Consider the following 27,640-nt stretch of genomic DNA (forward strand, 5'->3'; position numbering starts at 1 on the left):
CAAGTAAGAACTTTCTCATTGCTTTCTTTTGTCTGTAACAACCCACTTCACAAAAGAGATCTTCTGTGATGCTAATTCTTAAGCATAGCAAACCATAACAACCATTTAAAACTCACTCAGCCAATGTCAGATCAGTTCTTGACGGATTCTGATTTGATGCTTTTGGTTATTGCACATAAAAAGAAAAACTCTTCAATGATTATGGAAATAGCGTTAGAAAAGACAACACTGCTAAAAATGGCAGCAAGAATATATTTACTCATCAACTGAAATCTAGTAGTATGAGAACAATGAAAATCAAGCTATTAAAATCTCAGAATTTTCAAACACAATGAAATACTTTTAATTTCCTTTTTTATTCCAGTACTGCATATCACACCTGCACTTCAATCTTTCATAAATCACCTTCCATTGCCTTTGCATGGTCCATATGTTATTTCACTCTTCAGGATCTTGATGTAATCCCTACAGGTATAATCCACACTGCCAGCACAGTGAAAACAATAAATTGCAGGATAAGAAACAGGGAACTGAATAGGTGGTGTGATATTCTGAAGAACGAATGATTCTTTTATGCTGGCCCTCCTTGACTTTAGCACCCTGCAGCTTGACCTCTGCTTGTCTGATCTATTCCTCCAACTCCTTTCCTCACCATCTGTCTCTTGTGAGAACTGATAGCTCTAATGCTTATATTGTTGTTAATCCATAGTCTAGACAATATTTTCCACAGCTGAAGAAGTACCTATCAGTACTTATAAACATCCTTCCTGCAATACTACTATGCATATAAATGGTTTGTATATTGTAACCTTTAAAGTGGCTGTAAAAAGGTATATATATATATATATATATATATATATATATATATATATATATACATATATATATATATATATATATTAATGCATTCTCTGCATAAAGAAAAAAAAGTTTTAATAGTAGCTCCGCCCCAGTGCGCCGCCCCCCCATCCCCCCCCCAAATACTCACCTGAGCCAAATCTCAGTTCAACACTGTGCATGTTTGCAGCATCTCTTCTCCCTTCTCCTGGCTCTCACAGGCTTGCCTGAGAGCAGCGAGAGTCAAAACCTGTGAGCAGAGAGAGGCTGAGCCGGGCTGTGTGTCTGAATGGATGCAAACAGCCTGGCTCAGGATCGAGCATGCATGAGTGATTGAACAGTACTGACTGGCATATTCAAGGCTTTGGATATCTTTTTATATCCTTTTCCATCTTTGTAAAGTTTCATTACCTTGTTACGGAGGTCTTTTGACTGTTCTTTTCTACCTCCTCATGGCTTAGTGTCTAGCCTGCTTAGTGCATCCATTTGAGAGCTAACAAACTCATTGACTATTTATACACAGACACTTCAATACTGGGCACTTATACACCTTCCTGCCCAGACCAATTTTCAGCTTTCAGCGCTGTCGCACTTTGGATGAGAATTGCGCGGTCATGCTACACTGTACTCAAACAAAATTTTTATCATTTTGATCCCACAAATAGAGCTTTCTTTTGGTGGTATTTGATCACCTCTGGGATTTTTATTTTCTGCTAAACAAATAAAAAAAAGACCTAAAATTTTGAAAAAAAAATGTTTTTTTTTTGTTTCTGTTACAAAACTTTGTAAATAAGTGCATTTTCTCCTTCACTGATGGGCACTGATGGGGCTGCACTTACAGGCACTGATAAGGTGGCACTGATGGGCACCGATGAAGTGACACCAATGAGGTGGCACTGATGATGGGCACTAATATGCGGCACTGATGGGGCACTGATGGGCACTGATAGGTGGCACTGATATGCAGCACTGATGGGTACACATAGGTGGCACTGATGGGCACTGAAGGGCACTGACAGGCAGCATGGATGGGCCCTTATAGGTGGCATGGATGGGCACTGTTAGGTGGCACAGATGGGCATTGATAGGTGGCACGGATGGGCATGGATGGGCACTGAAAGGTGGCACTGATGTACACTAATAGATGGTACTGATGGATGCCAATCAGTGCCAAACAATAATGCCTGCCAATCAGTGATGCCCATTGTGGGCACTGATTAGCATCCATTGTGGGCACTGATTGGCATCCCTGGTGGTCTAGGTTGGCATACCTGGTGGTGACTAGTGGTGGCATCCCTGATGGTCCTGATGGCGTCCCTGGTGGTCCAGTGTGGGCACCTTTGGGGGGGCTGCGCTAATAATCAATCAGTACTGACCGTCCTGTCAGAGGAGCAGCGATCGGCTCTCCTCTACTTGCGTCTGACAGACACAAGTGAGGAAGAGCCAATCAACGGCTCTTCCTGTTTACATCGTGATCAGCAGTGATTGGACACGGCTGATCACATGGTAAAGGGTTTTCCTTTAGAAACTACCTAGATTGGAGTTGCGGTGTGTCAGACTAACACACCGCAACAACAATCTCCGCGATGAGCACCCCAGGGGTGCAAATCGGCTTGATATCCTGGCGACGTCATATGACATCCGGTCAAGATATCAAAACCACTTTGCCATAGTCATTTTGCTATATGGCGGGCGGCAAGTGGTTAAAAGCCACAAATGTGGGAAATTAACCTTTTATTGTCATTTTAACCTGTGTGTCCCACCTTCTGTGTCTGTACCAAGGCCAAACATTCCAGGGTATGTAAACTTTTTATCAGGGCCATTTGGGTGATTTCTGTTATTATTATGATTTAAAAAGGATCCAAAAAATGATGTGACAATAAATTCCTTCTTGTGATTGCTATCCTTAAATAAAAGACAGTTTTTTTGGCATGATCAGTCATATTTTCAATATTAATGCCAACATTTCACAATTTCTGCCAGGATAGTCAAACTTTTGAACACAACTGTGTATCTATATATAGTAAACAGAGAAAAACAAGAATCATCATCAAAAAATATAAATCATCCAAAATTATTCCAAAGATTGAAAGATTGATACGCTTTTATACAATACAATTTTTTAGTTGGTCACCAAGTAGAATCTAGCTTTGAGCAATTTTATTGAAGGAAACCTGACATCAGAAACACCTAAAAGCTGCCATTAAAGGCTGACCTCCTTGTGACAAAGGTAGTCACCTATCTGTCATGTTGACCCCTTTCATCAATCACTCCATTACTAAAGCAATCAGTAAAGGCCAAGAAGCAAGTATTTGTTTAAGGACATTTGACTTTCCTCCAACTTTTCTTACCCATGCATTTGTTCTAGGTCACTGACTCAATGTTATTATAAGAGAAGTAGGACCAAAGCTCATTTGGTCATACTTCTCCTGTGAGTCACAGGAGTGCACTTAGTTCTGCACTCCTGTGAGACAGATTCAGCTGACAGCGGGCTTTAGGAGTCAGTTCAGGCTCTGCATGGATCCCACCAATAACGTTGGGATCCACACAGATGCTTGACCAGCAGCTGGCTTAGCCTCTCAGCACACTGCTGAAAGCCTGAGCCAGATGCTCCACAAATTCACAGTCACCAGCTCTCTGCTTACTGAAGACCGAGAACTGAGCGACCAGCTGTTTTTGATCAATCAGTTCTCCCTGTAGAAGTGGCAGGGGACAGATACAGCATCACATTTACGTAAGTAATTATGAATGTTTCATTTTTTACAAACCCACACATCTCTTTTTAAAGCTATTGGGACAAAATAACAGTCACAGAACTAGCATTTCAAATGCTAATTAGTAATGGCAGCATTTCAATTTATTTTATGAGGAGCATAAAGTGTACTGAAACCCTCAAAACAAATTTAATATATTACAGCTTACAAGTCTTTAGATGGATGGTTGCACAAATTTTCTTGTGTTCCGCAATTTTTCTTTATTTTCACCTGTTGTTCCTATGAAAAACACTTGATTCCCTGGGCAACTATGTTCACTCTTCCACTGTATCTATAGAGATCGGGGCCACCCAGGCAGGACTTTAACATGTCTGCCTTTGTTTATCTTCATTAAATGGGGGAAGGTAAGATAATAGTTTATAGAAGAATGATAAGTCTGTTTTATGCTTCAAGTTCAGTTAACAAGAAGTAACAAGCGCCTTTCATTTTTCACAAACTCAACAGGCATTTTCTTTAGAAAACGAATGCAGTCACCCCATCTAATGATTGGTTAGCTGAAATAGTTGACATTTTTGTTATTGGCTTTGGTTATCCTTTATTTTAAGTACCTGAATCATGAACTGTCAACATTGTGCAGTGCCATCAATCAGTTTTCAATTTTTAATTCTCAGCTAGTGTACAATTGAATCTTCCTAAGGGACAAACAACCAGTTCTCACGTCAGACAATGGGGTTTATTTACTAAAGCTGGAGAGTGCAAAATCAGGCTCACTTCTGCAAAGAAACCAACCAGCTTCCAGGTTTTATTACCAAAGCTTAATTGAACAAGCTGAGGTTAGAAGCCGATTGGCTACCATGCACAGCTGTACCAGATTCTGAGTGCTCCAGTTTTAGTAAATCTACCCCAATGAAAAATGAAGATCTTGTTCTCTTATTTTTAAAATTTGAAAACCCAATGAGACCTAAATATAAGCCACAGCATAGAGAATCAGAGAAAAGACACCAAATACATACACTCACCGGCCACTTTATTAGGTACACCTTGCTAGTACAGGGTTGGACCCCCATTTTGCCTTCAGAACTGCCTTAACTCTTTGTGGCATAGATTTAACAAGGTGTTGGAAACATTCCTGCAGAGTTGCTGCAGATTTGTCGGCTGAACATCCATTATGCAAATCTCCTGTTCCACCACATCCCAAAGGTGCTCTTTTGGATTGAGATCTGGTGACTGTGGAGGCCATTGGAGTACAGTGACCTCATTGTCATGTTCAAGAAACCAGTGGTGAGATGATTTGAGCTTTGTGACATTGTGCATTATCCTGCTGGAAGGATCCATCAGCAACAATACTCAGGTAGGCCGTAACGTTTAAACAATGCTCAATTGGTACTAAGGGGTCCAAAGTGTGCCAAAAAAATATCCCCCACACCATTACACCACAACCACCAGCCTGAACTGTTGATTCAAGGCAGGATAGATTCATGATTTCATGTTGTTTAAGCCAGATTCTGACCTACCATCTGAATGTCGCAGCTGAATCTGAGACCAGGCAACGTTTTTCCAATCTTCTATTGTCCAATTTTGGTGAGCCTGTACAAGTTGTAGCCTTGGTTTCCTGTTCTTAGCGCACAGGAGTGGCACCCGGTGTGGTCTTCTGCTGCTGTAGCCCATCTGCTTCAAGGTTCGATGTGTTGAGCGTTCAGAGATGGTATTCTGCATACTTTGGTTGTATCGAGTGGTTATTTGAGTTACTGTTGCCTTTCTATCATCTCTTCCCATTCTCCTCTGACCTCTGACATCAACATGGCATCTACTCAACTGCCACTCACTGGATATTTTCTCTTTTTTGGATCATTCTCTGTAAACCCTAGAGATGGTTGTGTGTGACAATCCCAGTAGATCAGCAGTTTTTAAAATACTCAGACCAGCCCATCTGGCACCAACAACCATGATACGTTCAAAGTCACTTAAATCCCCCTTTTTCCCCATTCTGGTGCTTGGTTTGAACTTCAGGAAGTCGTCTTCACCACGTCTAGATTAGATGTCTAAGTGCATTGAGTTGGTGCCATGTGATTGGCTGATTAGCAATTTGTGTTACCAAGCAATTGAACACGTGTAGCTAATAAAGTGGCTGGTGAGTGTATATATTATAAATATATCACATTAAACATGACTTAAAGCTTTCTGAGACAGAGATAATGGCCCAAGAGAATGAAATAGGGGATATATTCCTCTACATTACTGGCCTCCCATTATTAAACCCATTGATGTTCCCTATAGGTGGTCCCTCCTCAGTGTGAAATGGCTTATTGAGTACAACAACAGGTTGCAGGCAGATCCATTGCAAAGTAGTTCTAATAAAACAGCTCAAGTCCACTGCATGGGAGGTTTTATATACATATCTTTGAATGTTAAGAGCTCTTTTATATTAATCAACTTGTCATTTAGATTTACAGGACATTTAGTAGATGATCAGACGGGGGGTTGAATAATATTTGCAGGAAAATAGAAGGCGATTTAAGGGAGAACAGAAGCCAAGTGTATTATTCCGTGGAAGGGTGAAATAAAAGAGTGCTCTCTGTAAAATATAGAGTAGCTGCCATTTCTTTTCTGACATTCATTTGACTCAGCAAGTGAAAGCTGTGATGGTTATAGATGTCAGGCGTCAGCAAAGTGGCAGTCACAAAACGTATTCAGTCCTTATGGGTTTAATGCTCTGTCACCTACAAATAGAGGAAATGTGTGCATCTGCAGGGAGATAAAGGTGTGCCTAGAGCAATTCAAGTGTGACTTGTATCATGATGTCCTATTTACAGAATATAATAGAGCTTCTTTCTATCTAAAGCTCAGCACACACATTACAATCTGATTGCACAATCTCTTTTAAGGTGCCCATACACCCTAAATTATTGATTTATTTTCTGTTCAATCCCTTTTGATAAAAACGGTTAAACTATAGCCGTTAACCTATTCAACTGATATGCCACACATGGGGAAGTGGACTTTGATTGATAAGTAAAATGCAGCTGCGATTTACAATCATAAGTAATCAATTCCATCTCTGTTTCCACCATGTAATCTCATAATCTGATCGATAGAAATACGATCGTATTCATGAGCAAAGTATCTCGGTGCATAACAATCATTAATATTCTTTCCTGGCCGATCGATTCAGTTTGATCAAATCCAATTGAGATTGAGTCTACATCGATTAAAAGTTAGGGCAATTCTATTGTTTTGTGGCTTTGATTGTTTTGATTGAATTGCACATTGATCGGATAAACAAACGAAGCAAGTGAGACCACCGTTAGATCTACCTAAATATATGTAATGCAAGGGTCTGTCTGATTGGATAAAAATCAATTGGATAGTCCAGGTGAGAACAAAAATGACATACATTTTATTTGGATACAGCGTTGCATGACTGCGCAATTGTCAGTTAAAGTACTGCAGTGCTGAATAACAAAACATGAAAAATGGGCTGGTCAAGAAGGGGGGTAAATCTACCGAAGGTTAAAGGTATTGTAAACAATTGAGGTTTTTCACCTTAATGCATTTTATGCATTAAGATATAAAAAAGTTCCGTAATGCAGCAGCCCCTCCAGAACCCCCCTTTTACTTACTTGAAGCCGATCTTTCCAGAAATGAGAACGAGCACAGCAGGCACAGCCACTGTCTCGGGTCCTCATTGGATAGATTGAGAGCAGCAGGAGCCACTGGCTCCCGCTGCTGTCATTTAAATCCAGTGACACGGGAACTGGGGGCGGGGCCTAGTCCTGCTGTCTGTGTCAATAGACGCAGCAGCAGGACTCAGGAGCGTGCCCACACGAGTGACCCCATGAAATGCGGCTCTCCGCGGGGGCACTCAATGCAGGGAGGAGCCAGGAGCGCCACTGGGGGACCCCAGAAGAGGGGGGTCGGGGCTGCTCTGTGCAAAACCCTTTCACAGAGGAGGTAAGTATAACATGTTTGGTATTTAAAAAAAAAAAAAACCTTTACAACCCCTTTAAAGCGGAGCTCCACCCAAAAGGGGAAGCTCCGCTTATCTGTCTCTTCTCCCTCCCATTTGGCACCGTTTGGGGGGGAGGGGGGAGCGGATACCTGGTTTTGACAGGTACCAGCTCCCACTTCTGGGTGATCTTGCTGCGGTAAGACCACCCTGAAATTCTGCCCCCCTCCTCCTTCCACCGCTGCCGGCCCATTGAGAAAGCACAGCGTATTTTGCGCATGCACAGTAGGGAACCAACTGTGAAGCCCGGAAGGCTTCACTGCTGCTTTCCCTTAGAAGCGATGGCGGTGGCAGCACCCGAAGGCCGATGGAAAAATCGGCTGGATTCCTGGACAGGTAAGTGTCCTAATATTAAGTATTTGTAGCTGCTGACTTTTAATTTAGCCTGGACCTCCTCTTTAAGTGGCTATACATAGGGTATTGACCTTATACATAGCTTTAGTAAAAAAAAAAATATATATATATATATATATATATATATATATATATATATATATATATTACACATATAGTGTATGTATATAATGTATATATATATATATATATATATATATATATATATATATATATATATTTTTTTTTTTTAGTAAAGCTACAGGTGATTGTACGGAGGTCATACGGTCAGATTGTAACATGTATGGTGACCCTAAAACTTGGGGTTTACATATTCCATCAGCCATTTTTCCTTAAAAAGAAATGTATAAAAGACTCTGATTGGCTTATTTGAGCAACACCCCCACTTCTCCAGTTCTCTGTTTTTATCGAGTGTTTATGTGTTGAAGGCTTTGGATTATTATGTGTGTTAGCTGAACCACTGTGCTTGTTCTTTTGAAAGCTCCTATAGAAATGACCATGAACCGTGCTGGGATTTTCATTGCCAGAAGCCAGTTTTAATTCACTTTACAAATGAGTTTGTCACGTACATGACATAGTGTATTCTCTTCGATCAATACGATTAGTGCAAATCTTCTGCACAAGCCAAAAAGCTTACAGACTGCAATTATATAATGAGCAGCACACTACAGAAAGCAGTTAGAAAAAGAAAATCCATTTCATAACCTGCCTATAGTCCCAGCATGATCCACTTATAATAAACTGAAATCTGCCCTATGCCCACTTTATCAAACTCAGCAACTTGTAGTGATCAGAAATTCATCAGCCTATTCAGGAAACAGGAGGCTTATCATTATCACTTGTAGTATTGTGAGCATCTTGGAGCAGCTGGTAATAAAGCTGTCTATTGAGATTGCTTTCCCCCAGCTTGTGATGTGGAGAGATATAGCAGCTGACATTGTGCAGAAACAATGCACACAATCTGTGGCCTCCCCAGAAAACTATCCCTCTACAATCACCCTGCTCAGTATCCCTTCCACACTCTCTACAACCTGTAAACAGCACTCTATACAGAATCATCTATGCAGACACAAAGTTAACAGCTCACAGCACACACTGGCTGCTTTCAATTCCAGCTTTTAGCAAGACTACTAAGGCAACAGAATGACAAGGGCTGAATGGAAGGCTCATTAATAAAGATCTCACATCACCTTCTGCTCCCCATTCATGTAGCAGAGGTTGTGCACATCAACGGAAACTTTTATATTAACTTCATCAGAAGTTTGCACACTTCCAGCAGACCTGATGGTGTCATGGTTGCATGATGTGCTAATGATCATCACTATACTAACATAATCGATGAGGCTGCTCCCTGTCCTAGGTGTCACAATAGGGATCACACTTTAGTAGAGCACTGTACCTGTGCTGGATGAAGTCTTCTCACACGTTTTAGGGTAATCCAGAAAAAAAGCCAGACTAAATCCAACAAAAAGTATTCAGATACAGCAAGATAGAAATCCCAACAAGTGCTGACAGCGATATCCGAGGCTAGATAGAGGACAGTCCTCTCCCCCCAGCAGTGTCCGGGGCTCCTCTCCCTGTATACGGACGTGTACGGAGGTCAGGACTCAGAGATGGACGCTGGATGGCCGCCAGACTTCAGAACCAGCAGAGAAGTGGACAGCGCCTGTGATCACAGTGCTACTCCCTACTCCCAGTCTCCGATCAAGCCATGCCCACTGCCTCCGATCTGCTCTTCTCAGGGACCTCCCCGCCTCCCCGTACTACACACGTCATTTCAGCTGTCATTCCATCTGCTTCTTCCACTCTTTAACGGATTTCATGGAAGCGCTTCAAGTGGAAGCCTCCCTGACAGCACGGAGAGGAGGGGATGGAGAGCTCCATGGTCATACACGGATTGGGGGAGCTCCATGGTCATACACGGATTGGGGGAGCTCCATGGTCATACACGGATTGGGGGAGCTCCATGGTCATACACGGATTGGGGGAGCTCCATGGTCATACACGGATTGGGGGAGCTTTATACTCATATTGAACCCTCCATGTTTGGAAGCACTTTCACCAGATCATTTCATCACTTACTGACAATGCACACTCTTTATCTTCTAATCCTTGCCAATGTTCCAGTTTAAAGTACTGTAGTTCTAAAGGCTCAAGGTTTCTTTTTTTTTTTTATTTTTACCCTAAACTGATTGTAAACCCTCACCTGTACCCAGGTGTAGTGGCTGCTGTTTTTTTTGGGGGGGGGGCTGGCAAACAACCACCCCCCCCCGTGGCGTGGCACTAACGAACCCCACCCCCCGCGGTCGGCGGCATGGCACTAACATCCCTCACCCCACCCCACCCCCCACGCGGCCGGTGGTGTGGCACTAGCGAACCATCTAGGTGTCGGGGTGCAGGCAACTGCTCCGGTGTCCCCTCCAGCATGGTGGGCGGGCCCCCTCTAGGTGGCAAGGTGTGGACAGTGGCTCTGGTGTCACCTCCAGAATGGCGAGGTGCGAGCAGTGGCTCTGGTGTCCCCTCCAGCGCGGTGGGTGGCAAGGTGCGAGCAGCAGCTCTGGTGTCCCCTCCAGTGCGGCGGGTGGTAAGGTGCGAGCAGTGGCTCTGGTGTCCACTCCAGCATGGTGGTGGTGAGGCGTGAGCAGCAGGTCTGGTGTCCCCTCAAGCGCGTCAGGTGGCGATGTGCGAGCAGCGTCTCTGGTGTCCCCTCTAGCGCTGCGGGTGGCGATGTGCTAGCAGCAACTCAGGTGTTCCCTCCAGCGCTGCGAGTGGCGATGTGCGAGCAGCATCTCTGGTGTCCCCTCCAGCGCGGCGGGTGGCAATGTGCGAGCAGCGGCTCTGGTGTCCCCTCCAGCGTGGTGGGTGGTGAGTTGCGAGCAGTGGGTCTAGTGTACCCTCCAGCGCGGTGGGTGGTGAGGTGCAAGCAGTGGCTCTGGTGTCCCCTCCAGCGCGGTGGGTGGCAATGTGTGAGTAGCGGCTCTGGTGTCCCCTCCAGTGTGGCGTGGTGCAAGCAGCAGCTCTGGTGTCTCCTCCAGAATGACGAGGTGCGAGGAACAGCTCTACGGTGGGTGGCGAGGTGTGAGCAGCGGCTCTGGTGTCCCCTCCTGCGTGGCGGATGGCGAGGTGTGAGCAGCGGCTCTGGTGTCCACTCCAGTATGGCGGGTGGCGAGGTCTGAGCAGTGGCTCTGGTGTCCCCTCCAGCCCAGCGGGTGATGATGTGCTAGCAGCGGCTCTGGTGTCCCCTCCAGCGCGGCGGGTGGCAAGGTGTGAGCAGCGGCTCTGGTGTCCCCTTCAGTACAGCATCTATAATAGACTGAAGGGGGGAAAAGCCTGTGTAAGGGTAGGCCATTGAGGAGAGAGTTGTAGTAGTCAAGGCGGGAAAAATTCAAGGAGTGAATAAATTGTTTCTGGTGTCATTAGTCAGGAAGGGTCGAATTCTGGAGATGTTGCGGAGGTTAAGGTGGCAGGATTTAGCCAGTGATTGGATGTGGGGGCTGAAGTGAAGGAGAGGTCAGGGTCAAGGATTACACCTAGCACCCTGGCATGCGTGGAGGGACCAATGGTTGTGCTGTTGATCCTAATGGTAAAGTCATGGGAGGGGGGAGGGGGGAGGGTGACCAGGAAGGAGGAAATTTAACAAGCCCAGTTTTAGAAAGATTGAGTTTGAGAAAGTGGTGTGACATCCATACCGATATGTCATTCAGTAAGTTTGACATCCTTTAGGAGATTGAGGGGGTGAGTTGAGGAGTGGAGAGATAGATCTGGGTGTCATCGGCGTAGAGGTGGTATTGGAAGCCATGGGAGGTTGTCAACTGGCCCAGGGAAGAGGTATAGAGCGAGAATAGGAGGGGCCCAAGTTCAGAGCCTTGGGGTACCCCAACAGAAAGAGGAAGAGGAGTAGAGGAGATGGAGCTGTAAGTGACACTGAAAGTGCGCTGAGATAGGTAGGAGGAGAACCAGGATAAAGCAGAATCACGGAGGCCAAAGGAGTGTAGTTTGCTGAGGAGGAGCAGGTGGTCAACTGTGTCAAAGGCAGAAGAGAGGTCTAAGAGTATGAGTATGGAGTAATGGCCATTGGTTCTTTTTGGCTTAGTTCAATAAGATTGTTTTTGTATTATTTACTTTCTTCTGGGTGACCACATCACTGTCACTGTCCACTGTGATGTGGACTATTCCCATTGGTGGGCCAGTGAAGGGGTTTTCTTAGGATCCAGAAGGGATCTGACATTGGACAGAGGGGAATGATGGGGACCAGCCAGCAAGAGTTAACATTGGAGCTGGGTTAGCAGTCCCCAAAGGTGGAAATAGCATCAGCGAAGGACCTGAAAGGGGGATTCAGGTGACTATAACTGTCTTCACCAGGTAAGAAAAACCTTACATATACAGTAGCAGGATGGTTTAGAGGGTGGTAGGATTCAGGAATAGAAAAAGAATAGATTTTGTGTGGAGTTTGGCTTCAAACTAAACGCACTGAGGGCTTGATACTACTTTTACTGCTCTGTCTTCAGCAGTCTTACGTTGTGAGCCTCCCAGAGAAAAAATGTGGGAGGGGCTTAGCACCCTATCCACTACAGACTGCCTGCAGAAACCTAAAGGAGGGGCGGATACAAGACCAGTCATCCTGCACAAGGAGAGAGAGCAGCAGTGACTGATCTTTTTTACTGGAAGCTCCTAAACTGGAGTTTTACCTTGGATTATTGCAAAGATGTTGAAGAAATACACAAAAGGTGCCAAGATTTAGATAAGAACACACACAACAACATTTGCTTATGTCAGAGTTCAGCTTTAAATTGTATCTTCAGGCAAATATTAAAATCAACATACAAATAGTGCAGTACACTTTATATTTAGCTTTGCTATGTCTTTTATCCTCCTCCCTGTGCATTCCTTTTAAATTTGCTTGCTGCCTCTTTCAGTTCTGTCTTGTCCCGTTAATTTCCGTGAGAGAGATAAGAACGTTTGCTGGCCACTGCTGAAATTTCTGAACCGATGTCTAGTGCAGTCCACCACCTACAGCAATTCCCAGTCACTCAAGGCTCCTCTAGTACTCCATGGACCACAAAGGGAGAGGGAGGTACAGGAGTTTGTGCAGCCATGTGACTTCAACAAGATGAGAAAAAAAAGGTATTTAGCTGGTATTTAAAAAAAAATTGCATAGCATAGGCTAACAGCGCAGTCTCAGAGGTCCATATTTGGCTGTTGGAGTAGTAGGCCTTGCCTTCTGCTTTAAGTTTATTTATAGCTTTTATCCTGAATTCATATACTCACCCACCCAGTGACTCCAGCATTATCCTGCTGTGATACACAGCTTGGCTGCCACACAACGGGTCCTGCACCACTCTCTTATTTTCTGATGTCACTGGGAGGTGGCTGTCCCTTCTAGGTACAGGCAGTTGACCCCTTGATGACAAGTTCCAGGTCTACCATCTTGCAGATGGAAGTCAATGTCTCCCGAGGAGCATTCAGGAGCTGGGGCACATTATTTACATCTAAGCAAGAATTTAAAGGGGGGACAGGCTGGATCAAAAAATAAAAAATAAATAAATAACACCAACACACACACACGAAAATATGTTAGATATTTTACCCTGTGAAGGGGGTAGGAATGTAAATGGAGAATTTTTTTTTTTTTTTTTCTGAGTGGAGGTCTGCTTTAAATTTGACCATTCCCTGTATATTGTTGTTGTGTATCCACATTGAACAATTTGTGTACTACCAGTAGGGTGATATTGGGTAAATGGTATTGTGTGATTTTACATATGTACAGGATTACACTTTATTGACACAGAAGAAGAACATGTGCAGAAGCATGAGTTTATCTAGCAAGTACTGTACATATACTGTACACAACTATTAAACTCTCAAAAAGTAAATCACGTTTTCATGTATATCCATCTGCCCTGTTTAGAATTCTTATTTATTCTTATATAACCTGCTTACAAATATATGTATTACCTGTGCAGTTAATCAATAGCAGGTGGGTAGGTCAAATGTCCTCTTCATCTCTAGTCTTTCTGTGAGTGGCAGGACTTAGTTGTGTAGTCAGAGGCGGCTCTCTAATTAGGCAAATTAGGCGGTCGCCTAAGGCCTCGCACTTACAGGGGCCTCGCGGCCGCCTAATTTGCCTGTTCTCAATCACTGAAGTTGACGCCAGCGGCTCCGCCTACCCCCACTGGGACTCTGTGGCTTAGGAGCTGACGGACAAATCAGATACTGCCCGCAGCCTGAGGAATAGCGGCCTCATCACGAAGCGTCCCAGTCCGTGGGGCCTCATGTGTAAGTTTTGCCTAAGGCCTCACAAAGCCTAGAGCCGCCTCTGTGTGTAGTCATTAGATAGGAAGTGTGCGCTCTATGGAGGCTTCATAGAGACAGCACTAGTGATAGGAGCCACTGCAGCAAAGGAAGTGTAGTTAGGGAATATGAACAGACAGTGTATTCCTGTGATAGACAGAAATAACAGAACAAAAGCATGTCATTAGCAAACAAGAATATGTCAGACTATTTTTTTTTATTTTCATCTTGGTTTAATAACACTTTAGCTATATATTCAGTACCAACAGGTTATCATCTATAGCAGATTGAAAGCAATCTAGCACTGTCCACTCACCAAAGTATTCCAGAAACGCACCCAGTCTCTACACGGTCAAAGGTAACCTGTACAGAAAAAGATGGCGATTGCCAATGCTGTCTTCCCGTTCCTTCCGTAAATGCTGGATGCCTGGCTGTCATGCTGATCCAATGACTTCAATATTTTCTAAGACCCTGGCATAGTACAAGTGTGCAGTTTATGTGTACTGGCTCCACTCTGCATGATTGGCCTGGTGCAGTGACTTAAAAGCATGAAATTGTTCTAAAAGCAAAAGGTTTTTACCTTAGTGCATTCTCTGCATTCTCTGCATTAATACAGTAGTAAACTGCAGGTGGTTAAAAAAAAAAAAAAAAATTCCCTGCAAGGCAATGTCATAATGTGCTAGTATGCATCGCATACTAGCACATTATGGGAAACTTACCTTAGAACAAAGCCCTCCAGGGCCGCAATGTCACCGCCTAGAGAGCTGACATCTTCCCCCAGTCTTCCTTCCGGGTTTGCGGCCTCCATCTACATGAGTGGCCAGGGGGTATGATGACGTCAATCCCATGTATGCACGCGGGAGACATCATTTATGCCACAGGCCCAGCACTGTAAGCCAGAGCGCATTGTAAGCCAGAGTGCATGTGCCGGTGATGTCATTGGCTGCATGCACTCTGAATATCTCCTAAACTGTGCAAGTTTAGGAGATGTTCACAGTGCTTACAGGTAAGTCTTATTATAGGCTTACTGGTAGGTGAAAGTGGTGTAACAGAGTTTACTGCCAAAGGACTCCTTTAAAGGAGTTGTAAAGTCAGAAGGTTTTTTTATCTATGCAATAAGATAAAAAGCCTTCTTTGTGTGGCAGCTTCCCCAGCACCACATAATACTTACCTGAGCCCATCTCTATCTAGCGATGTCCATGAGCCCCTCGGCCATCCGGGACTCTCATTCCTGATTGGCTAAGACACAGCAGCGGCTCCCGTGGCTGTCAGTCAAAGTCAGTTAGCCAATCAGGAGAGAGAGGGGGCGGGCTGAAAGGCAGCTTCATGTCTGAATGAACACATGGAGCTGCAGCTCGGCTCGGGTGTCCCCATAGCAAGCTGCTTGCTGTGAGGGCACTTGACAGGGGGGAGGGGCCGGGAGCAGTGACGAGGGACTTGAGAAGAGGAGGATCCGTGTTGCTCGGTGGAAACTCATTGCACGTAGGAGGTAATTATATATGTGTGTTTTTTTTTTCTTTAAAGAAAACAATACATTACAATCACTTATCCCCACCCCCAAATACTTACCTGAGCCTTATCTCTATCCAGTGCTGTGTACGTTTGCAGAAGCACTGCTCTTCTCTCCCCTCCTCTCATTGGAGGCTCTGCAGCAGTGAGAGCCATTGGCTTCTGCTACTGTCAATCAAATCTTGCGGGCAGAGAGAAGGGAGCGGGACTGAGCTGCACTGTATGTGGCTTGGGATCGAGCCTGCATGAGTTCCCCAATAGCAAGCAGCAAGCAGATACTGAGAAGGCAAGAGAAGCTGGTGGGGGACCCCAGAAGAGGAGGATGGGGGCTGCTCTGTGCAAAACTATTACACAGAGCTGGTAAGTATGACATGTTTATTATTTACAAGACACAGATAGCTAGGCAAGCTGTATTCTTAGAAGAGATCAGCCTGCACATGTATCTCCTCTATAAAGGGGAAAATAACAGTTGTTATGATGTATTTTAAGCTTGTTACATGAAACTTCCATGGAGATTACTCCATTCATCCATGTAAGCATATCCCGTGAGGTTCATTGTGTATGGTAAATCTATTTTAAGCCCATCCCACCTGAGACTTCCTTTCATAGTTACATAATTAGGTATTAAAAAGAAAAACACGGTCTTATCTGAAAAACAAAATTCCATCCTAAGCTCTGCAATCATACCATTCACCTTTATAAATGTAGGTAACCTTCATATTCTATTAGTTTAAGAAAACATCTCTACTGTAGAAAAGGCTTTTTGGAGGTTAAGTGTTTTTCTTTCTTCTTATGTGCCTTTTAAATATATATCATGGATAAATAAACAAGGTCTCCTGGTTAAGAAAGCACATTTGTTTGTTAAAGAATAGTACTAGTACATATTGCTAACATACTGGCTATGGCAGCACATCCGATGCATTTCGTGACCGTCATTGCAATAAATTGAATCTGCCTTAAAGCTAAACTCCAAGCATAAAAAACTTTAACATAAATATATTCCTCGGTAGCCACAAATGATATAAATCCACTTTGTTTTTGCCAAAGACCTTTGTAAACCCAGTTTTCATGTTGTAAAAATAGCGGTGAAATCATCACTGTACTGTATATACCCTGAGCAGAGAGCAGAGCTGGGGGAGGGAACCAGCAGGCCTACTCACTACAGGCTGCCCTTAATAAACTACACAGGGGCGGCTATAAGACCAGGCACCCTGCACAAGGAGAAGGACCAGCACTGACTGGTCTTTAATAAAGGGAGCTCCTGCACATTTCATACTGGATTGCTTCACAGATCTGGAAGAAATACACCAAGCACCCCAATAGTCAAGTATGAATACACCTGACTCTTCAATTTAGATAATATTTGCTTATCCCAGAGTTATAATTTATGTCAAGTGTCATTGGGATTTCCTTGTGCATTGGTTTAATAGACATTTTCTCACCTGCCCTTCAGGTTGGTCTGGATGGGTTCTGTTCTTTGTTCTTGGTTTATACATTTTTCAGTCATTACAATATTACATTTATAAAAAACACATTCTCTTTTAAAACTTATGTGCACTTACTATAAAAAGAAGCTTCTTAAAATCTTCTACAGCCTGTTATGGCTGAGTGCCATGTTCTTGTAGGGACAGAGCAGCCTCTGAGAACAATGCCCCCTAGTGCCATGAGAAGGAGTGGCGTCCTGGGCAGACAGACAGTACACCTTAATCCGACAATATAAAATCATACATGCTGTGCCTTCAAATGTACTCAGCCTCTTCAGAATTAATTTGCTATTCATTACAGGTACTTCAGCTTTTCTCATAAAACATAAAAAGGAATATGGGATGCATATAGTCATTACATAATTTATGTTTTCTGCTAAGCAGGTTTCTGTAAAAGGCAGCAATTAACAATACAATAAAATATTTCATTTCTTGACAATCTACATATAACACTTCTATTTACATTATCACCTGAAGTTATTCCCTATTAGCGACATGCATTTATATGTAAGGACAGTATTACAGGAAAAAGTATACCGAAGGATGTATGGTACATGGGAATTTCTAAGCTATATCATATATAATATACTGAAATGCACATGTTGTAACCAATTTACCAAAGAAATAATTTTTGAGCCCACCTTGAATTCACATGTCCTGGTAGATAATAGAAAACTTTTTGTTTTATGTCCCATAAAATGAGGCACCTGATTGGGTGTTTGAAGTGAGCAAAAGCTCATTTGAAAATGACTGGTTTACGTTAGTGTTGCTCTTAGAAGAACAATCTGCTTTCTGGTCTCTGTTCATAGAGCATTTGACAAGCAGTGAGGAGGTTTTGTATTGCCTCCTCGCTGCCTGTTTTAACCTCTAAATCCCCCGGGTTACCCTCCTTTATACCTGCTGAACGTGACAAAGAAGATATTCATATATAGAGTTGTGCTGTAAATAAGATAAACGATAGAAAGAGAAAATAAAATAAGTAATGGATTGCTCCAAACATCAGTGATCTAATAAAGTCCCAATGTGTTGTAAACATTCTTTAACAGTATCCGCACCATCCACTACCGTATAGTGTGTGATCCTTCAGCTGCCACCTCCACCATAAACAAATTGCTTGCTTACCAGCTTGCACAGACCTCAAATCATGGAAGGTCAGTGACACTTGTGGTTTAAAGCCCAGCCAGGGCCTTTACAACATCCGAGGAACCTCTTTTAGGACAAATGGACCACTCATCCAGGAGGTGTTATCGTAAAGGTTTACCCTAACATAAAATCCTTAACATTTTTATTCAGAATATTTAAAATATTGCACTTACATCAAAGGAAATGTGTATGCGCCTTAAAACAAACAAGCTGGACGGCTGGCTGAACTAGAAGCAACCCATCCTTCCGGGACTCGAGGATCGTGGTGACGCTACGCGACAGAGAAGATCATTTCTGTTACACCGCATATAAAGCATTGTATCTGCAGCATATGATTATCCCCTCCATTATCTTTGCAGCATAAGAGGAACAGTTGAGGGGTGGGGGGGGGCTTAAAAACTAAGCTTAGCTGCTCCTTTTTACCCCCCCCCCCAAACACATGTAAATTAACCCTTAGCGAAATTGAGAAGTTGTTTTGTCTGTTGCTCACTTGCTATGAACTGTTCTCTCTCTTGCTTTAGGTCAAGCTTAGGTCACCCTAACCCTACAAAAAGGAGATGGAATGTAATAAAACAGATCATATATGCAGTGGTATGAAATATAGGCATCCACCCTTGAACCCATCCCTGATTGGTATTTTCCAGGACCTTATCTTGCATTAGTTCTTATTTTCTTTAAAAAAAAAAAAAAACTTGGAGTAATATTTAACCAATTATTCCATTCAACCAATTATCAGAAGGCAGCTGGTTGCACCACAGAGGCTCACACAAGGGTCATTTAGGGGTTTGCAGCAAGGTAATACATATACATACTGTATACATACTGTATACATAATACATCCAAATGAATACTTACTTTAGGTAATCGCTTTCTGTTTTCTTATTTGTAAATATTTTGGAAAATTATGTTGACTTATTACACTTTAAAGTATTCTGTGCAGATCAGCAATTAAAATCCCAATTACATTTATTTTGATTCCAACACTAAAATTTTAAAAATTCTTAGTGGTGAATAATTATGCAAATCACTTAAACAAATGACAATAACAACATGTCAGAAAATGCTTTCTGGCACCTTTGTAGTATTTTACACATTTTAATAGGAATATTTTATATATTCTCATTTTAATAGTTGCATTTAACAGTGACAGCAGTTAAAATGGTTTCAGAAATGTAATCAAGATTTTCCATTTTTATACCACTTCTTTAAGACTGTAGTGAAAGTAATGAACATTCAGTACAATTCTGCAGATTAAAAGTAGCTAGAGAACATGCAGTCAACTGAATATTACTTAAAATGATTACATAGCTTCAATGGCTTTAAAAATCAACTTCAGTAACCTGGTGTATTAATCACAGACTGGTACTTTCCAGACTGTTATCCCCATGGAATAAAATAGTTACTACAAGCTCTCCCGTATATACTAAACATGAAAAGGTACCAGACTGTACCTTTATATAGGTTACCTCTCTGCCACTAGTGGACCCATAGTAACCGCTATTCAAATGCTGACTTTGTAAATGATTAGTCTAAGTGGTCCACAAGCTAAGGCCCTCCAGTTGTTCAGAAACAACAATTCCCATCATGCCTAGTCATGTCTGTGAATGTCAGAGTTTTACAATGCCTCATGTAATGTGTAGTTCCGCAACTGCTGGAGGGCAGTAGTTTGGAGATCCCTGGGCCCACTTCCTTCCATGTGACAGTGTTTATGCCTAGCGATAGGTCATCCAGGCACATAGTGAGGGTGGAGAAATACGCTTAGTGGCTCCATAACCTGGAGCTAGGAATAGGAAAATAAGACAGCTTCAATGATATTTGAAAGGTACAATGAAATGGCTGAAAATAACGATTTCTTTTCCCTGTGTTAAGTTTTGTGAATTGAGCATAATGAGGTTAAACATAAGATCTGTGGTTTTATAGCGGGGGTTCAAAGTTGAACAGGATTTGTGAGCGTAAATAGTTGCTTTAAAAAAGAACTTATTTTAAAAAGCACGCCCGACATAATCTGATTTTACAGTTTTAAGCATACTGCAGTATGTGACTTATTATATTGTGAACTATGGCAGCAAATCTCTGTGTGAAACTTCTTGGGTTCCTCCCAGCCTCTGTCATTATGAAGCCAATCAAGCTTGCCAGGCTCCTTCTGGATTGTGCAGAAAGTAAACAGCAAAAGGAATAATTAAAGAGTACAGCTAAAGATCTATAGCGATAAGATTTTGCTGTTGTGGACCCATACATATGTAGAAATCTGGCATTTGATGTAACTTACTAGCACATGTCCACATTCTATAAAAAGTGTAGAACTGGATAAATAGAAGAGCTAAAAAGAGCGTGAAGCAACTATATCAGGATGTTAATGATGCAGACCACCTCTCATAAAAACAAAGGAACCATTACAGAGACATATATCTAAACTGCCACTGATGTCCTGTATTTCTGTTTCTTCCTATAATTGCTATCTGCCTCACTGCTATAATGATCCTCTGGCTTTAAAGCTTTGAGTCACTGACCTTGAACAAGTATGCAGTTTAGGTTTTCGAACTGGCTTCACTTGCTGCGCCCTTGATTTGGGTACTAGGAAATTACCGAAACCACAGATGACCAGACAGCTAGCATTTTTAGAAGGTCAGCAATGGTTAGATATTTTTCACATTACAGGCTTCTTTTACCAGTTTACTACAGTACATGTACACACAATGCATTTATAATATTTTAGGCGTACCTTGTGTCCACAAATTGTGTGGTCAGAGCAACAACACTGAAGTGTTCAGGGTTCCATGATTCCTGACTCTGCACATATCTGAGCCTTTGTATATGCTTTCAATCAGACTCAATTAAATTTTCATAAAAAGGTACAATAGAAGTTATAATACCGTGACACTGTAATATAATGTGTTAAAATTAATGTGGTGATTATTTTAATCTAATGAACTTTGTTGGAAGAGATTATGATGCCCCATTTTCCAAACTGCACACCTGTACAATGAACCACACCATCTGGCTTCCAGCAAATGATTATAAAATGTGAGAATCAAGGATATTAGAGCATTGTGTAAAATAATTATGGACCTGAAATTGAATTAAGAAAATTGTCAGGTTTAAAGTAAAAAGGCTTCATTTAACCATCAACTCTAAGGGTATTCGATATAGGATTTAAAGCCAAATGCAAATCTATTTTATTGTACATGGACTCATTGAAGCTGATTTACTAAAGACAAATAGACTCTTCACTTTGCAAAGGAATTGTCAGATTGTCAGCTGTGAATGTGGTAAAATCCACTTTGAAAAGAATACCCAATTACATAACCAAACAAAAAAACATTATTTTTGCTTTAACATGAATGGATGATGGAGTTCAGCAGAGCTTTACCTCATTCACTAAGATAAAGTAAAACTAGCCCTCATAAAGTTGCAAAGTGATCAAGCTCTTTGCCTTTTGTAAATCAACCCCATTATGTGGAAAATGTTCGGGTGTCCCCCATACCATGATAAATGTCCTTATGAAAAGATGAAGGATCTAACAAATGCTCAGCTTAAAGAAAAATTGTTAAAAACATGACCAAAATAAGTGGCCATGGTATAGCAATGCAATATTTATACCCCCCCCCCCCCCCCGTATTCTCAGTAGTGTCATTTTAATGAGAGCAGTGGTTACCTATTCACTGTGAGCTATCCCGATACATACTGGAGCAGACAGAATCTGGAGCAGCTGTGCATGACAACCAATCAGCTTCTCTATTCAGCTTATTCAGTTAAGCTTTGAAAATGGAAGCGAGAAGCTGATTGGTTGCCGTGCATAACTGCTTACTTTGATCATTTTATTTCCTCTGTCTTCTTTAGCAGAACACTGGTGTTCACTAATGACATTCCATAGAATGTCAGAAATGTGCAGACCCTGCCAAGGCTGTGCCCATTACAGTTGGTATCAAGCTTCCTGTTTTATACAGGTATACCTATAGACAGAATTTCTCCACTGATCACCTACCTATTTTAACCCTGTGATTTAAAAGTAAATCCAAGCTTCATTACTAAAATCATATATATGTTTTAGCTTATTAAAGCAATTTCAACAATGATTTTTACTCTTTTTTTAAATATGCAGTTTTCAGTAAAATAATACCTGAAGGTCCTGCCATAATGGTCCTCTTTGAGGCATTTCCTCTTATAGGATGACAACTCCCAATTGTGTTCCTATATTATCACTCCTGCCTTCTGCTCTCTACTTTTTGTGTTGTCACTCCATCACAGCCTATGACCATGCACACCTTATGGAGACTACATGTGGCTATGCAAACACAAATGTTGCGGACATGGCCAGCCACTGTCTTTATCAGGAAGCTGGGCTAGAGCAATAATGCACAGCTTATGCTGGAGAGAGTAGATGAAAGAGGCTGGAGAAAATCAATAATGCTGAGATGAAAAAGAAAAATAAAGGAGGTGAAAACAATTATTTTAATTGTATGTCAATTGTTCTTGATACACAGTGCTTTAGTAAATGAAATGTCATTTAGTAAGGGTTTAATATCTATAAAGAGGATATCCAAGAAAAATGGTAAGCCATTATTTACGTTGAGAGCATGCCAGCTGTAGCACAGAAGGTTCCTTTTAGCATTTTATAGTAGATGACAATTGAATCCTGGTTCCAATGTGCTGTCTGAGAGCTATATGCTGAACTTGTTTGTACTAATACATAGATAGGTCACAAACAAGCAGGGGATTTCCATATTGACATTCTGAAGACATTTAACAAGCCAGCCAGGGATCAAATACTGAGCTTCACTTCCTAAACTGGAATAATCAGCTTTGAGTGGAGTTGAATTGAGATTTTTGGAAGATATTTTTTCAGCAATAGAGATTTCAAGCCTCCAAAACAGTGACATATGTGCTAGCCTCTCATTATAAACCTATAATGAGAGAAAACCAGAGGCTAATATTGTTAAGAGTTCTTTCTGAAATTTTTGATACTTTCTGGTTTACTGAACCTGACTCAGAAGACCAAGTATGCAGATCAGGAAGTTTCATTTAATAACTTTATCATGAAAAAGGAAATAGATATACTGAATATATATATATATGTATATATATATATATATATATATATATATATATATATATATTGTAAGTAACGCTATATGTCCAACTTTTGTAAAATAGGGCTGATTTCAAAATAGCTGTGATTATTATTTTGTAGTACTGGCATCTTATGTTTGCAGGAGACATCTAGCTCCATCTACTGACAAATGTAGTGTAATGCAAGACAATGTATGATCTTTTAAAGGTTTAAAGGTTAGAACTGTTTTATTGCAAAATTCAACATTTTAGTGCAAATTCCACATTTATTTCTACCACTATATTGTTAGCTTTGATTAACTCTTCAGGTTATGCTCAGGCTCTCACCCACTAGCATTCCAATGGGGCACTGCACAATGATAATGAAGATATAAAGTGTGCATTAACCCTCAGCAATCAGAAGTCATAAAACCATAGGCAGATTAATTGAGAGATGATTTCTTCTTGAATGCTATTGACTCTTACAATTGCACTTACATGTTGCCTTTTAAATAAGCCCCACCAAGTAAACCTTCACATATAAATCAGAATTGCTCTGGGCATGCCTTAACCAACATGATTATTCTAAACAGTTCATTCCGAGCTGTTACTTTGCAGACCGCAGACTACTAAGCAAATGCCTCTAGGTAAAGGACAGGAGAGACCCATGGCTGTGTCATAAAACCTCGCAATAGCATGTCTGTCCTATTCTGCTCTGCCTCTGTTTTCAGAACACTAAAATGATATGTGAAAATAACAACCAAATTAATTATTATTATTATTATTATATTTTTAGACTAGTGATTTAGCAACTTTGTAAATGTCAGTAATATCCGGAGAGCAGCAATATCAACAATTCGTGCATTTTAAAATAGTAGAAATACTTGTGTCATGTGAAGTTCTTTAAAATACTCCACATTAAGTTTATTAGTTGAAGTACATAAAAATTCAATAACTAAAATCTCATGGAAGTTTTAACAAGTGACTGTAATTCCAAAAGCTACTTTCAATCTTTTATTTATGTAGCTGTAATAAAATAATGCTTGGTTATCCTGCCACAAAGATCATTGATCAGGTACATCCTGTTAAGGGGTTATAAAACATGCTCCTGCAATGTCACCCTGGCACATGCATCCCTGTTGGAGAAGAGAAGTATTAGAAGCCTACCATGTGGCGACACGCGTTTAGGGGAGTAGTAGAGCTTTGTGATGTTTACCGTAGTCGCACCTAGCGAGGTGGTGAGCCAGATGTGTTATCACATACGTGTTTTTTTTTTCTCTTACCTGTGAGGACGGGATTCCATATCCCACTGAGGAGGAGAGGAGGAGTGGAGACATTTACCCGGTTTGTGAGGAGACAAAGCTGCTTTTTTATATACACAGAGGTAAGCAGGCACTTTGCTTGGTGAAGGATTATCAAAGTGTTTTAAGATCAGGCACGGGATATATTGAAGGAGAACATTATTAATTCACAGACGACTTTTCATATTTATTTATATTCATTTTGTGTATTAAATATTCACATTATATTGGTTTATATGCAATTACGTGTTTAATTAATTTTGCTGTGAATTCTTTTTTCAAGTATTAACACACATTGTGTAGATTGGCCTAACATCCTAAAAAATTGTGTTCAGCTAATGCTGGAGTAAGGACTAGGGTTGCCACCTCATCCCTTTAAACCCGAACACATATGAATTACACAGGTTCTGAGGCTAATTTAACGTAGATAAGGCACCAAGTGAGTTTAATTACCACCTTAATCAGCTACAGAAATTGTGTAATTCATATGTGTTCGATTTTAAAGGGATGAGGTGGCAACCCTAGTAAGGACACGTAGACAGGAAGTGACTGAAAGAGGCTGGAGATCAGCAGCATTCAGGTGCATAAAAAGACAAAAATATGTTTTATAAAAAAAGTAAAAAAATTGATATTTATCGAAAAATAAAGGAATGTTAGCAACTACAATCACTTTTTTTAGCAGTCTGTGTCACTGTCCCTTATTCTGCATTATTTGTATCTGCTTAGAAATGCAGCTCCTCTTCCTCTCTGTTACAATCTAACCACAGAGGTACACATTGGGCTGCCTGTCTCTTTTTTGAAGAAAGCTTTAGCAAAGCATCCTAATTAGGGATGAGTGAACCTGCCTAGGTTTAGTTGACGCTCAGCAGGAAGTCCACAAACCTCTTGCAGTCTATGGGAGGAAAAACTAGCTATGTTTTGAACTTTTTCCATTTTGTGAGAAGACCTTTATTTATCTGGCTTAAAGGGCAACATTGAATATACACAAATCCTAAATAGCATGCTTGGGGGATGCCTTAAAGCTTCATGTGCTGGTAAAGAACATTGTGATGTAGTCATTTTAAAGTAACAGTAAAAAAAAATGGTGTTGTGTTCCCCTTAAAAAAATCAAATCAGGCCCTTATCCAGACATGCAGTTTGGGTGACCAGGAAAAGAAAATATGCAAGCATGCATTCCCCCCCCCCCCACCCCTTGCTTCCTGAACCACACCAGACCACATGCCTTTTAATAAAGCTTCCCCTCCTTGCACTTGCATGGACTTTGTCCTAATCTTGAAGATGTAGTAGTTTATGCGAGGGGAACTTAACCACTTGCGAACCGCCCACTGTACATATACTGCGGCAGGGCACCTAGCATGTGATCTCACACTTACAGGTCTGGGGCATGCGTGCGTGCCGCCGTCGACTTGCTCCCATTGTGATCACACATACCGGGAGCCCATCGGTGGATACCGCGGACTCGATGCCCACGAGGACCCACCGATTATACAGAGTAAAGAAATGTCATCAGCACACCAAGGATTTCTCTAAATGGTCCAAGGCTTTATTCCATGGTCACATCATAGATATACAGCAATGTTTGGAGCCATGCAGGGGCCCATCATCAGGAGCCTTCCAGCCTATGGTCATTACAGCACCCAGCATCAGTGAACAGCCTCTTCTTGAATGTGTGCGTGGGGAATATTGCGTTTGCACTGATTAAACAGTACACAGGCAGAACGGCAATCTGTAAACAAGGCAGATTGCCGTTCTGTCAGTAGGGAAGGTATTGGTTCTGTGTTTCTGAAAAGCAGGAACATGGATCAATGCCTTCCCCTAGTCAAAGCACCTCCCACACAGTGAGAAAGCACAGGCTAGGAACACAGTTAACCCTTTGATCACCCCTGATGTTAACCCCTTCCCAGCCAGTGTCATTAGAACAGTGACAGTGCATATTTTTAGCACTGATCAGTGTATTAGTTTCACTGGTCCCCAAAAAGTGTCAAAAATGTCAGTTAATGTTTGATTTGTCCACCATTATAAGTCGCTGATTGCCGTCATTACTGGTAAGAAAATAAATAAAAAACAAATAAATAAAAAAATCCCATAGTTTGAAGACGCTATAACTTTTGTGCAAACCAATCAATATATGCTTATTGGGATTTTTTTTACCAAAAATATGTTGCAGAATACATATTAGTAAAAAATATTGGGTTTTTTTCAAAATTGTCAGTCATTTTTTTTTTGTTTATAGCGCAAAATATAAAAACTGCAGAGGTATTCAAATACCACCAAAAATAAAGCTCTATTTGTGAGGAAAAAAAGGACATACATTTTATTTGGGTACAGTGTCGCACAACTGCGTAATTGTCAGTTAAATTAATACAGTGTTGTATCGCAAAACATGGCCTGGTCATGAATGGGGGTAAATCTTCTGGAGGTCAAGTGGTACAAAATAAATCTGCAATCACCTTTATAATAAGGGGCTCCAGATATAACCCCTCTGTGGAATGAGTGCTGGGGTGTATTAGTACCCATTACTTATTACGCATTCCCAGTAAAAGTCAGATGAAATGACACCCACACAGTGGGAAAAGTCTTATTTCCCCAAAAAACTAACTATTTTAAAAATGTCCAACAATGCAAATCCATCATCAATCACATCATCGACTGATGTAGATCCATTGTCACTTCTCCAGACTCACCTCCTGGCAATGTTTTCTTGCCAGCATGATGGCCTACCACCTGACTGTTTTTGTGCCACACTTCCCTCACTAAATTACATATCCCCGGGGCTGCAGTAATGTAAACACAGGGATATGGTCATGTTTGGGATACATCTTTGGGCAGTAAGGAAACATCGGTGGTGGGTCATGGTTACTGATGAAGGTTTCACATCGCTGGATGATGTGGTTAATCATGGATTTACATTTCTTTTGTAATTGTATTATTTTTATGGTGTTGGTGTGTTTG

General features: G+C 41.5%; 1 protein-coding gene across 2 annotated transcripts in view; it reads right to left on the reverse strand.

Annotated features, from left to right (window-relative positions):
- The window catches only part of FSTL5 (follistatin like 5), a 1,055,781-nt gene extending 1,045,994 nt beyond the window's left edge, over positions 1-9,787 (reverse strand). The window contains exon 1 of one of the 2 annotated variants that reach the window (XM_073606014.1): positions 9,311-9,787. The gene's annotated coding sequence lies outside the window, so the exon portion shown is untranslated. The remainder of the gene's footprint in view (positions 1-9,310) is intronic. The other variant, XM_073606023.1, reaches the window with a different exon arrangement.
- Positions 9,788-27,640: the final 17,853 nt, after the last annotated feature.

The sequence above is a fragment of the Aquarana catesbeiana genome, linkage group LG01 (assembly GCF_042186555.1).
Source record: "Aquarana catesbeiana isolate 2022-GZ linkage group LG01, ASM4218655v1, whole genome shotgun sequence".
In the NCBI taxonomy this organism is placed as follows: Eukaryota; Metazoa; Chordata; class Amphibia; order Anura; family Ranidae; genus Aquarana; species Aquarana catesbeiana.